Raw genomic sequence first — 12,423 nt, forward strand, 5'->3', positions numbered from 1 at the left:
GGCAAGAGACATGAATAGAACTTTCTCTAAAGACGACAGACGAATGGCTAACAAACACATGAAAAAATGTTCATCATCTCTATATATTAGAGAAATGCAAATCAAAACAACCCTGAGATATCATCTAACCCCAGTGAGAATGGCCCACATCACAAAATCTCAAAACTGCAGATGCTGGCGTGGATGTGGAGAGAAGGGAACACTTTTACACTGCTGGTGGGACTGCAAACTAGTACAACCTTTCTGGAAGGAAGTATGGAGAAACCTCAAAGCACTCAAGCTAGACCCCCCATTTGATCCTGCAATCCCATTACTGGGCATCTACCCAGAAGGAAAGAAATCCTTTTATCATAAAGACACTTGTACTAGACTGTTTATTGCAGCTCAATTTACAATCGCCAAAATGTGGAAACAGCCTAAATGCCCACCAACCCAGGAATGGATTAACAAGCTGTGGTATATGTATACCATGGAATACTATTCAGCCATGAAAAAAAATGGAGACTTTACATCCTTCGTATTAACCTGGATGGACGTGGAAGACATTATTCTTAGTAAAGCATCACAAGAATGGAGAGGCATGAATCCTATGTACTCAATCTTGATATGAGGACAATTAATGACAATTAAGGTTATGGGGGGGGAAGCAGAAAGAGGGAGGGAGGGAGGGGGATGGGGCTTTAGTGTGTGTCACACTTTATGGGGGCAAGACATGATTGCAAGAGGGACTTTACCTAACAATTGCAATCAGTGTAACTGGCTTATTGTACCCTCAATGAATCCCCAACAATAAAAAAAAAAAAAAGAAATGTGGAAATATCTTTGGCCAAAAATAAATTCTTATTCATCAAAAAATTCATACTGGAGAGAAACCTTGTGAATGTGTGCAAGCTTCCATTCAGATGTCACAGATGTCAGTCAGTAGAGAATTTATAGTGGGGAAAACCCCTTTGCTTGCAAGGTATGTGGGAAAGTCTTCAGCCACAAATTAAATCTCATTGAGCATGAGCATTTTCATACTAGAGAGCATGAATGCAATGAATGTGGAAAAGTGTTTAGCCAAAAGCAGTATGTCTTTAAACATCAGAACACCCATACTGGAGAGAAGCTTTATGAATGTAATGAATGTGGAAAATCCTTCAGCCAGAAGGAAAACCACCTTACCATCAGAAAATTCACACTGGACAGTAAGTTGTGGGAAAGCTTTCATTCAGAAGTCAAATCTCATCTGACACCAGAGAACTCACACAGGAGAGAAGCCCTTTGTGTGTAAGGAGTATGGAAAAACCTTTAGTGGCAAATCAAACCTTACTGAGCATGAGGAAATCCATATTGGGGAGAAACCCTTTAAATGTAGTGAATGCGGAACAGCTTTTGGCCAGAAGAAGTACCTCATAAAACATCAAAACATTCACACTGGAAAGAAACCCTATGAATGTAATGAATGCGGAAAAGCCTTCTCTCAAAGAACATCGCTTATTGTACATGTGAGAATTCATTCAGGAAATAAACCTTACAAATGCAACGTGTGTGGAAAAGCCTTCTCTCAGAGTTCATCTCTAACTCTTCATGTGAGAAGCCATACAGGTGAAAAAAACCTATGGTTGCAATGAATGTGGGAAAGCTTTCTCTCAATTCTCAACCCTTGCTCTTGAGAATACATTTGACAATACATACAGGTAAGAAGCCTTTTCAATGTAGTGAATGTGGGAAAGATTTTAGCTAGATAAGTCACACCACATTAGACACCAGAAAATCCATATTCTTTAAAAGCCCTGTGAATACCTCGAAAATGGCAAAGTTGGGCGGCGCCTGTGGCTCAAAGGAGTAGGGTGCTGACCCCATATGCCAGAGGTGGTGGGTTCAAACCCAGCCCCAGCCAAAAACTGCAAAGGAAAAAAAAAAAAAGAAAGAAAGAAAGAAAATGGCGGGTGGCGCCTGTGGCTCAGTCGGTAAGGCGCCGGCCCCATATACCTAGGGTGGTGGGTTCAAACCCAGCCCCGGCTAAACTGCAACCAAAAAATAGCCGGGCATTGTGGTGGGCGCCTGTAGTCCCAGCTACTCGGGAGGCTGAGGCAAGAGAATCACTTAAGCCCAGGAGTTGGAGGTTGCTGTGAGCTGTGTGATGCCATGGCACTCTACCGAGGGCCATAAGTGAGACTCTGTCTCTACAAAAAAAAAAAAAAAAAAGAAAAGAAAGAAAATGGCAAAGTTTTTATCAGAATTTACAACTCATAGTGAATCAGAATCACTCTGAAGCAAAAGCATCATGAATGAGGTAAACTAACAAATATTAAAACTTTTTTTTTTTTGGGAGACAGAGTCTCACTTTATTGCCCTGGGTAGAATGCCCTGGCGTCACAGCTCACAGTAACCTCCAGTTCTTTGAATTAGGCCATTCTCTTGCCTCAGCCTCCCAAGTAGCTGGGACTACAGGCACCCGTTACAATGCCTGGCTATTTTTTTGCAGTTTGGCCGGGGCAGGTTGGAACCTGCCACCCTCTATATATGGGGCCAGTGCCCTACCCACTGAGCCACAGGTATTGCCCCAAATATTAAAAACTTATGGGACACGAGAGAATTCATAGAAAGCGAAAGACATTTATACGATAAAAAGCCTACAGGCTCGGCGCCTGTGACTCAAGCGGCTAAGGCGCCAGCCACATATACCTGAGCTGGCGGGTTCGAATCCAGCCGGGGTCGCCAAACAACAATGACGGCTACAACCAAAAAATAGCCAGGCGTTGTGGCGGGTGCCTGTAGTCCCAACTACTTGGAAGGCAGAGGCAGGAGAATCGCTGGAGCCCAGGAGTTGGAGGTTGCTGTGAGCTGTGATGTCGGCACTCTACCCAGGGCAACAGCTTGAGGCTCTGTCTCAAAAAAAAAAAAAACCTATAGCAAAGGTAATAGTGAAACTTTAGACACATTTCCACTGAAATGAAAACAAAACATAACCATTTTAGCCAATCCTGTCATCTTAGATCTGGAGATCTTCATCAGTGTAATAAGAAAAATAAGTTGTAAGTATTGAAAAGAAAAGATAAACATAGATGATATGATGAACTACCAATAAAATAAGACTCTTGTGGTATTAATTCAGCAGAGCAGAAGAGATCTATGCATTTATTAGAATTTGGAATATGATAGAAACAGCATCAGGTGAGGACATAATGGGACTTTTTTTTTTTTTTTAGAGACAGAGTCTCACTTTGTCACCCTCGATAGGGTGCTGTGCCATCGCAGCTCACAGCAACCTCCAGCTCTTGGGCTTAGGCAATTCTCTTGCCTCAGCCTCCCAAGTAGCTGGGACTACAGGCACCTGCCACAGCGCCCGGCTATTTTTTTTTTTTTTTGCAGTTTTTGGCCGGGGCTGGGTTTGAACCCACCACCTCCGGCATATGAGGCTGCCGCCCTCTTCCTTTGAGCCACAGGCGACGCCCCCCCCCCCCCAGCTATTTTTTGTTGCAGTTTCAAATCCAGCCCAGGCTGCCAAACATGACAGCTGCAACCAAAAAATAGCTGGGCACTGTGGCGGGTGCCTGTAGTCCCAGCTCCTTGGGAGACTGAGGCAGGAGAATCTGTTGAGCCCAGGAGTTGCAGGTTGCTGTAAGCTGTGATGCCATAGCACTCTACCCAGGGTGACAGCTTTAATCTCACGGAGATTAAAAACAGGAACATGACTGGGCAGCGTTTGTGGCTCAGTGAGTAGGGTGCCAGCCCCATATACCGAGGCTGGTGGGTTCAAAGCCAGCCTCCACCAATGCAACAAAAAAATAGCCGGGCATTGTGGCAGGGGCCTGTAGTCCCAGCTACTCGGGAGGCTGAGGCAGGAAAATCACCTAAGCCCAAGAGCAGCTGGAAGTTGCCGTGAGCTGTGACGCAACAGCACTCTACGGAAGGTGACAAAGGAAGACTCTGTCTCTAAAAAAAAAAGACACGAACATGAGAAGGCTATATTCTAAAATGGTTATCACCTTGGGAAGTAGGGACACATTCCTGTAACAGCTTCAAAACTGCTTAGCAATTCTGCTCATGAGTATGTATGCTCAGGAAATATGTACCAGGATATTAATCACAGCTTGATATGTAGTAGATAGAAATGGAACAAAATGGAAAATTCTTGACAGAATATTGTATATCTGTCAAATGCAACAAATGTTATTAAAATTTATTAACAGATCTGAAAAATGTTTAAGGGAAGGGCAGCGCCTGTGGCTCAGTCGGCCCCATATACCGAGGGCAGCGGGTTCAAACCCGGCCCCGGCTGAACTGCAACCAAAAAATAGCTGGGTGTTATGGCGGGCGCCTGTAGTCCCAGCTACTCGGGAGGCTGAGGCAAGAGAATCACTTAAGCCCAGGAGTTGGAGGTTGCTGTGAGCTGTGTGATGCCATGGCACTCTACCAAGGGCCATAAAGTGAGATTCTGTCTCTACAAAAAAAAAAAAAAAAAAATGTTTAAGGGAAAATCAAGTTGCAGCATGACATATAGTACAATGATTGTTTGTAAATCCTAAGTAAAACTTCCTTCACAAAATTCAGTACTATATACTGGTAATGGATACATATATGTATGTAAATGTTTTTGAAATGATTTGGAAGGATACAGATGATCATGGTCACTGTGAAGAGTCAAGAAGGGAAGGAAATGAGTGTGGGACGGGGTGGGTATTGGTTAAAGGGGTCTTCAGCTTTTTATATAAATAGTCACTTCTCTTTAAAAAGATTGCAAATAAATGTAAAGATACTAGTTCTTTCTGGATTGTGGCATATGGATATCTTATCTTATTTTTTGTATTTTTCTGTATTTTTAAAATTTCTCAAAATTAATAAGAATGGAGAAGAGGTTGAGAACACTGTACCTGTAGAAATCGTGTTACAATGGATTCATTCCCAGTCAAATTCTAAGCTTTTTATAGAAAATATTTCTAAAATTTTATCAACAATGAGTGGATGGACTTGCTCTCTATGTAATATGAAGTTATCTATTTTATTAAAATTTTAAAAGACTGTAAAATAAATAAACAAATAAAATAAAAAGAATTATTATAAAATTACAGTCTAACACAGTGAGGTAATGGTGCAAAAATGGACAAATTAATCCACGGAAGAGAGGGTCCAGAAACAGACCCTCATATGACAGACACTTGTTTTATGAAAAAGGAGACATTGCAGAACAGTGGGGGAAAGGATTGTTTTGCTAGCAAAAATCATCCAAAGCTTAGCAATGCTGAAATGAGAAGGCAATAGGCTCAGCCAAGGATTAAATGCCCAGGACAATATACTTGTATTTATTTATTTATTTTCAGCTTAGATTCCAGTTCACATCACCCACCTCAGTCTAACATGTGCTATAAATGGATGTCATCACAGGCTGCCTGTCCCCCAACCTGATCCCATCTCCAAGCCCCAGGACTACCTACCCATACTACCCAGCATAGGGAGCATACTTCATCTCCCTGGCCTCACAGTCACCAAAAAGCTTTATCTTTCTATTATTGATTAAAGGTTAAAACTCTGGGAAATCACGTTAATCTATAGATTTTTAGCTGGTACTGATGCAAAGGATTTCTCTTAAGTAGGAAAGATTATAATAGTGTTATTGTCCTATAGGACATTAACCAGTTTTACATCCAACCTAACAATCTTATTCTAACACTCTTTTTTTCAAATGCCTATAAATACCCATGATATTTAGTTTTACAAGTCAACTTGGTTGGGTCACAGGGTGCCCAGATATTTGGTCCAACATTATTCTGGATGTGTTTGGGAAGATGTTTCTGGATGAGATTAACATATGAATCAGTAGATCCAGGAAGATGGATTACCCTCTGCAAGTGGGTGGGTCTCATCTAATCAGTTGAAGGCGCGAGTAAGAAGAAATTTCTCTCTGTCTGCTTTTGAGCAAGGATATTGGTCTTTTTTCACTTGCCTTTGGGCTTGAACTTAAACATTGCTCTTCCTGGATCTTGAACCTGCTGGCTTCCAGACTAGAACTACATCATTGGCTCTTCTGGGTGTCCATATTACTGGCTGCAGATCTGGGGGCTTTCACCTTCATAATCACATAAGCCGATTCCTTATTCGTTCTCTCTCTCTCTCCTTTATATATACATATATAACATATGCAAACATACATATGGATATATATATGTAGAGAGAGAGAAAGAGAGAGAGAGAGATCCTGTTAGTTCTGTTTCTCTGAGAATTCTAACACAATATCTAATTTCCTCAAATACTCTTTCAACATAGTGTGCCATCTTCCTTGTTTCCTCATTAATGAATTATTATAAATAAATCTTTGACATGTATTCATTCTATATTCTTTTTTTTTTTTTTCAGAGTCTCAAGCTGTTGCCCTGGCTACAGTGTTATGGCATCACAGCTCACAACAACCTCAAACTCTTGGGCTTACCCAATTCTCTTGCTTCAGCCTCTCAAGTAGCTGGGACTACAGGCACCCACCACAATGCCCAGCTATTTTTGTTGTTGTTGTTCTTGCAGTTGTAATTGTCGTTTTAGCTGGCCTGGGCCGGGTTTGAACCCGCTAGCCTTGGTGTATGTGGCTGGCACCCTACCCACTGAGCTATGGGCACTGCCCTCATTCTATATTCTTATAAGAATCTTCATAACTTTTTGAAAATTGTACTTTGACAATGTTTTCAACATGAGGTGTTTAATTGGATAACCACATAGGTAAAAAAATGAATCTTGGCTGGGCATAATGGCTCACACCTGTAATCCTAGCCCTTTGGGAGGCCAATGTGAGAAGATTGCTTGAGGCCAGGAGTTTAAGACCAGCCTTAACAACATAGCACAACTCCATTTCTATAGAAAAATACAGGGTGGCACCTGTGGCTCAAAGGGGTAGGGCGCCAGCCCCATATGCCGGAGGTGATGGGTTCAAACCCAGCCCCGGCCAAAAACTGCAAAAAAAAAGAAAAAAGAAAAATACAAAAATTAATGAGGTATGGTAGTGTGCTTGAGAGTCCTAGCTACTTGAGAGTTTGAGACAGGACCACTTGAGCCTAGAAGACTGAGGATGCAGGGAGTTATGATGATGCCATAGGGTCCCCCCCCAAAATCTTGACTTATATCTTATACCAGTGTTTTTCAACCTTTATCTCACAGCACATTTGAAAAATAATTTAATTACTTATCTCTTTTTAAATTTCAGATTAATGTGAGGGTACAAACATTTAAGTTACAGTGTTTACATTTGTTAGGTATGGTCCTTGTTGTAGTAGTGTCCTGCACCTAGAAGGTGTGCCATATAGCCTTACATTGTGCCCATTAAGTGGGGGCACACCCATCCCCTTCCCTCCTTCTCTCTCTCTCCCCTCATCTGAATTGAATTGAGTTGTTCTCTTATGTGGGCATGTATTAGATCGCCTATTGGCTTTATATTAATATTGAGTAAATCAGATACTTGCTTTTCCATTCTTGTGATACTTTACTAAGAAGAATGTGTTTCAACTCCATCTAGGTTAATACAAAAAATGTAAACTCTCCATCTTTTTTATGACTGAATAGTATTTCATGGTATACTAATTAATGCCCTCGTGATGCTTTACTAAGAAGAATGTGTTTCAACTCCATCCAGGTTAATACAAAAGATGTAAAGTATCCATCTTTTTATGACTGAATAGTATTCTATGGTGTACTAACTAATGATCTTTAAAAATTTTTATGGGGGCCAGGCACGGTGGCTCACACCTGTAATCCTAGCACTTGGGAGGCGAAGGCGGGTGAATTGCCTGAGCTCAAGGATTCTAGACCAGCCTGAGCCAGAGCAAGACCCCTAACTAAAAAAAATAGCTAGATATTGTAGTGTAGGCCCAGCTACTTGGGAGGCTGAGGCAAGAGCATCACTTAAGTCCAAGAGTTTGAGGTTGCTGTGAGCTATGACTCAACAGCACTCTACCGAGGGTGACAAATGAGACTCTGCCTCAAAAAAATAAAACAAAGGCTAAGGTGGGTGGATTGCCTGAGCTCCAGTTTCGAGACCAGCCTGAGCAAAAGCAAGACCCCATCCCTAAAAATAGCTGGCATTGTGGCAAGCTCCCATACTCCCAACTACTCGGGAGGCTGAGGCAAGAGAATTGCTTAAGCCCAGAAGTTTAAGGTTGCTGTGAGCTATGACGCCACAGTGCTCTACCAGGGTGACAGCTTGAGATTCTGTCTCAAGAGAAAAAAAAAGAGACTCTGTCTCAAAAACAATAACAAATAAAATAAAATAAAAATTTTCATGGTATACCAGTTGAAAAGCACTGCTTTAAAAAATAACATTAGTGGCCGGGCACGTGGCTCACGCCTGTAATCCTAGCACTCCAGGAGGCCAAGGCAGGTGGATTGCCTGAGCTCATAGGTTTGAGACCAGCCGAGATAAGAGTGAGACCGCTCTCAAAATTGTATATGAAATCAGCATAATGTACCCATAAATGCATTAATGTATACATGATCTACCTCTTTATGATTTAATAAAAAAAAAAAAAAAAGAGTGAGACCTCTTCTCTAAAAATAGCTGGGCAGGCACGGTGCCCGTAGCACAGTGGTTATGGTGCCAGCCACGTATACTGAGGCTGGTGGGTTCGAACCCAGCCTGGGCCAGCTAAACAACAATGACAATTGCAACAAAAAAAAAATAGCTGGGCATTGTGGCAGGAGCTTGTAGTCCCATCTACTTTGGAGGCTGAGGCAAGAGGATTGCTTAAGCCCAACAGTTCGAGGTTGCTGTGAGCTGTGATGCCAATATCACTCTACCGAGGGCAACATAGTGAGACTCTGTCTCAAATAAATAAATAAAAATATCCAGGCATGTGGCAGGCCCCTATAGTCCTAGCTAATGAGGAGGCTGATGCAAGAGAATCGCTTAAGCCAGTGGTTCTCAACCTGTGGGTCGCAACCCCTTTGTAACAATGAAAATACATCCTGCATATCAGATATTTACATTATGATTCATAACAGTAACAAAATTACAGTTATGAAGTAGCAATGGTTGGGGGTCACCACAACATGAGGAACTGTATTAAAGGGTAGAGGCATTAGGAGGCATTAGGAAGCTTGAGAACCACTGGCTTAAGCCCAGGAGTTTGTGGTTGCTGTGAGCTATAACGCCATGGCACTCTACACAGGGTGACAATGTGAGACTCTGTCTAAACAAACAAACAAAAAAGAATATATATTCACCTCCTTACAGTAGGGGCAAATAATTTTTTTAAATAGGGCATAAAACATATTAACCTTAAATAAAAAGATAAATTGGACTATATTAAAGGTAAGAACTTCTGTTTCTTGAAAGATGCCATTAAGAGACTTGGCGCCCATAGCACAGTGGTTATGGCACCAGCAACATGCACTGAGGCTGGCAGGTTCGAACCCAGCCTGGGCCAGCTAAACAACAATGACAACTGCAACAAAAAAAATAGCTGGGTGTCATGGCGGGCACCTGTAGACCCAGCTACTGGGAGGCTGAGGCAAGAGAATCACTTAAGCCCAAGAGTTTGAGGTTGCTGTGAGCTGTGATGCCACAGTACTCTACCAACGGCAACATAGTGAGACTCTGTCTAAAAAAAAAAAAAAAAATGCCATCAAGAGAATAAAAAGTCAAGGCAGAGAGTGGAAAAAAGATATTTGCAATAGATTCCTGTAACAAAAGAATATCCAGAATATACACAGAACCTCTATGAATAGATAGGAAAAAGACAGACAACCAAATGAAAATATGGGCCAAGGACCTGATCACCCAAATCACAAAAGAAGATAACCAAACAACATTTCAAAATGTGCTTGACTTCTTTCATTAAAGCCTCAATGAGATACCTCTATGCACACACTAGAATAGTTGAAATATAAAAGGTTGGCAGCAAGAGTTGTCAAGTGACTGAGCCCAGGGACTCTCTCCTATAATTCTAGCACACTGGGAGGCCAAGGTGAGAAGGTCTCTTGAGGCCAAGAGCAGTTCCAAATATGGGAGGCCAATGTGAGAAGATCGCTTGAGGCCAAGAGCAGTTCCAAATAAACCTGATCAAGGGTGAGACCCTGTCTCTACAGGAAAAAAAAAAAAAAGAAAAAAGTTAGCTAGGTGTACTGGCATGCACTTTTAGTCCCAGCTACTCAGTAGGCTGAGGCAGGAGGATCACTTGAGCCCAGGAGTTTGAGGGTGTAGTGAGTTATGATGATGCCTCTGCACTCTACCCGGGGTGACAGAGTAAGACTATCTCAGCCTGTAACCCTAGCACTCTGGGAGTCTGAGGCAGGTTGATTGTCTGAGCTCAGGAGTTTGAGACCAGCCAGAGCAAGAGCAAGATCCCATTTCTAAAAAAAAAAATATCTGGGCACTGTGGCAGGCACCTGTAGTCCCAACTACCCAGCTTCTCAGGAGGCTGAGGCAAGAGGATTGCTTGAGCCCAAGAATTTGAGGTTGCTGTAAGCTATGACACCATGACACTGTACTGAGGACAACAAAGTGAGACTCTGTATAAAAAAGAAAAGAGTTGCTAAAGATGTGAAGAAATAAGACTTAGACATACATTGTTGTAGGATTTGATCTGTTATAATCTCTTTGGAAAACATATTAGCAATATCTACTGAAACTGAACATATATATTATGCTCTGTGACTCAGTAGTTCTATTTTTAAATATATACTCACAGAAATACAGGTACATCAATTAATAGTTTTTTGTTGTTGTTTATTAGAGACAGAGTCTCACTTTATCACCCTCAGTAGAATGCTGTGGCATCACAGCTTGCAGCAACCTCCAACTCCTGGGCTTAGGTGATTCTCTTCCCTCAGCCTCCTGAGTAGCTAGGACTACAGGCACCAGCCGTAATGCCCGGCTATTTTTTGTTGCAGTTCGGCTGACACTGGGTTCAAACCCACCACTCTCAGTATATGGGGCCAGTGCCCTATCCACTGAGCCACAGGCACCACCCCAATTAATAGTTTTTATAATGCTAGGAAAGATAAATACCAATACCAATTTGGAATAGTGATTATCTCTGGGGACAAAAGGTAGAGAGGGGGAAAAGGGATTAAGATTAGGGAGGAACATATAAAGTTTTCAATTTTATCTGAAATACTAGTTTCCTTAAAAGAGAATTTGAAGCTGGGTGGCACCTGTGGCTCAGTCGGTGGAGCGCCGGCCCCATATACCGAGGGTGGCAGGTTCAAACCCCGCCCCAGCCAAACTGCAACCAAAAATAGCCTGGCGGGCGCCTGTAGTCCCAGCTACTCGGGAGGCTGAGGCAAGAGAATCGCTTAAGCCCAGGAGTTGGAGGTTGCTGTGAGCTGTGTGAGGCCACGGCACTCTACCGAGGGCCATAAAGTGAGACTCTGTCTCTACAAAAAAAAAAAAGAGAGAGAATTTGAAGCAAATGTAAAATATAAAGATTTGATAAATCTGTGTGATAAGAACACTGGTATTTGTTATAATAATCTTTATTTTTATTTTTTATTTTTATTTACTTATTTTGAGATAGAGTCTCAAGTTGTTGCCCTCGGTAGAGTACCATGGCGTCACAGCTCACAGCAACCTCAAACTCTTGGGCTTAAGAGATTCTCTTGCCTCAGTGTACCAAGTAGCTGGGACTACAGGCGCCCCCCACAAAGCTTGGCTATTTTTTTTTTTTGTTTGAGACAGAGCTTCAAGCTGTCACTCTGGCGTAGAGTGCTATAGCATCACAGCTCACAGCAACCTCCACTCCTGGGTTCAAGTGATTCCTCTGCCTCCACCTCTCAAGTAGCTGGGACTACAGGAACCCGCCACAATGCCTGACTATTTTTTGTTGCAGCTGTCACTGTTGTTTAGCAGGCTCAGGTCGGGTTCAAACCAGCCAGCCTGGGTGTATGTGGCCAGCAGCCTACCTACTGAGCTACGGGTGCCACCCATAATAATCTTTATAACTTCTTGTATATCCAAAATATTTTATAGATTGTTTTTTAATCTTGTAGAAGAATAAGGATTCAGAATTTTCAGGTGCCATTGATTTTTTTTTTTTAATTGCAATATCAGGCTGGGCACCTGTGGCTCCAGCCTGATATTGCTAGGGTGCCAGCCACATACACTGGGGCTGGCAGGTTCAAATCCAGCCCGGGCCTGCCAAACAATGACAACTACAACCAAAAAAAAAAAAAAAATAGCCCGTCATTGTGGCCGGTGCCTGTAGTCCCAGCTACATGGAAGGCTGAGGCAAGAGAATTGCTCAAACCCAAGAGTTTGAGTTTGCAGTGAGATGTGATGCCATGGCACTCCACCCAGGGCCACATAGTGAGACTTTGTCTCAAAAATAAATAAATAAATTGTAATATCACTGTATGTGGTGGCTCATGCCTATAATCCCAGGCCTTTGGAAGACCCTGGCAGGAAGATCGCTTGAGGTCAAGAGTTTGAGACCAGCCTAAGCATCACAGTGAGACCTCATC

General features: G+C 42.3%; 1 non-coding gene and 1 pseudogene across 1 annotated transcript; one reads left to right on the forward strand and one right to left on the reverse strand.

The window, feature by feature from the left end:
- Positions 1 to 880: 880 nt before the first annotated feature.
- Positions 881 to 1,770, forward strand: LOC128596415 (zinc finger protein OZF-like; annotated as a pseudogene).
- A 3,535-nt stretch (positions 1,771 to 5,305) lies between these two features.
- On the reverse strand, positions 5,306 to 5,372 carry LOC128580287 (small nucleolar RNA SNORD104). The gene has a single exon (XR_008378587.1). It is a non-coding gene; the product is annotated as a small nucleolar RNA SNORD104 (small nucleolar RNA).
- Positions 5,373 to 12,423: the final 7,051 nt, after the last annotated feature.

Source organism: Nycticebus coucang, chromosome 2, assembly GCF_027406575.1.
Source record: "Nycticebus coucang isolate mNycCou1 chromosome 2, mNycCou1.pri, whole genome shotgun sequence".
Lineage (NCBI taxonomy): Eukaryota > Metazoa > Chordata > Mammalia > Primates > Lorisidae > Nycticebus > Nycticebus coucang.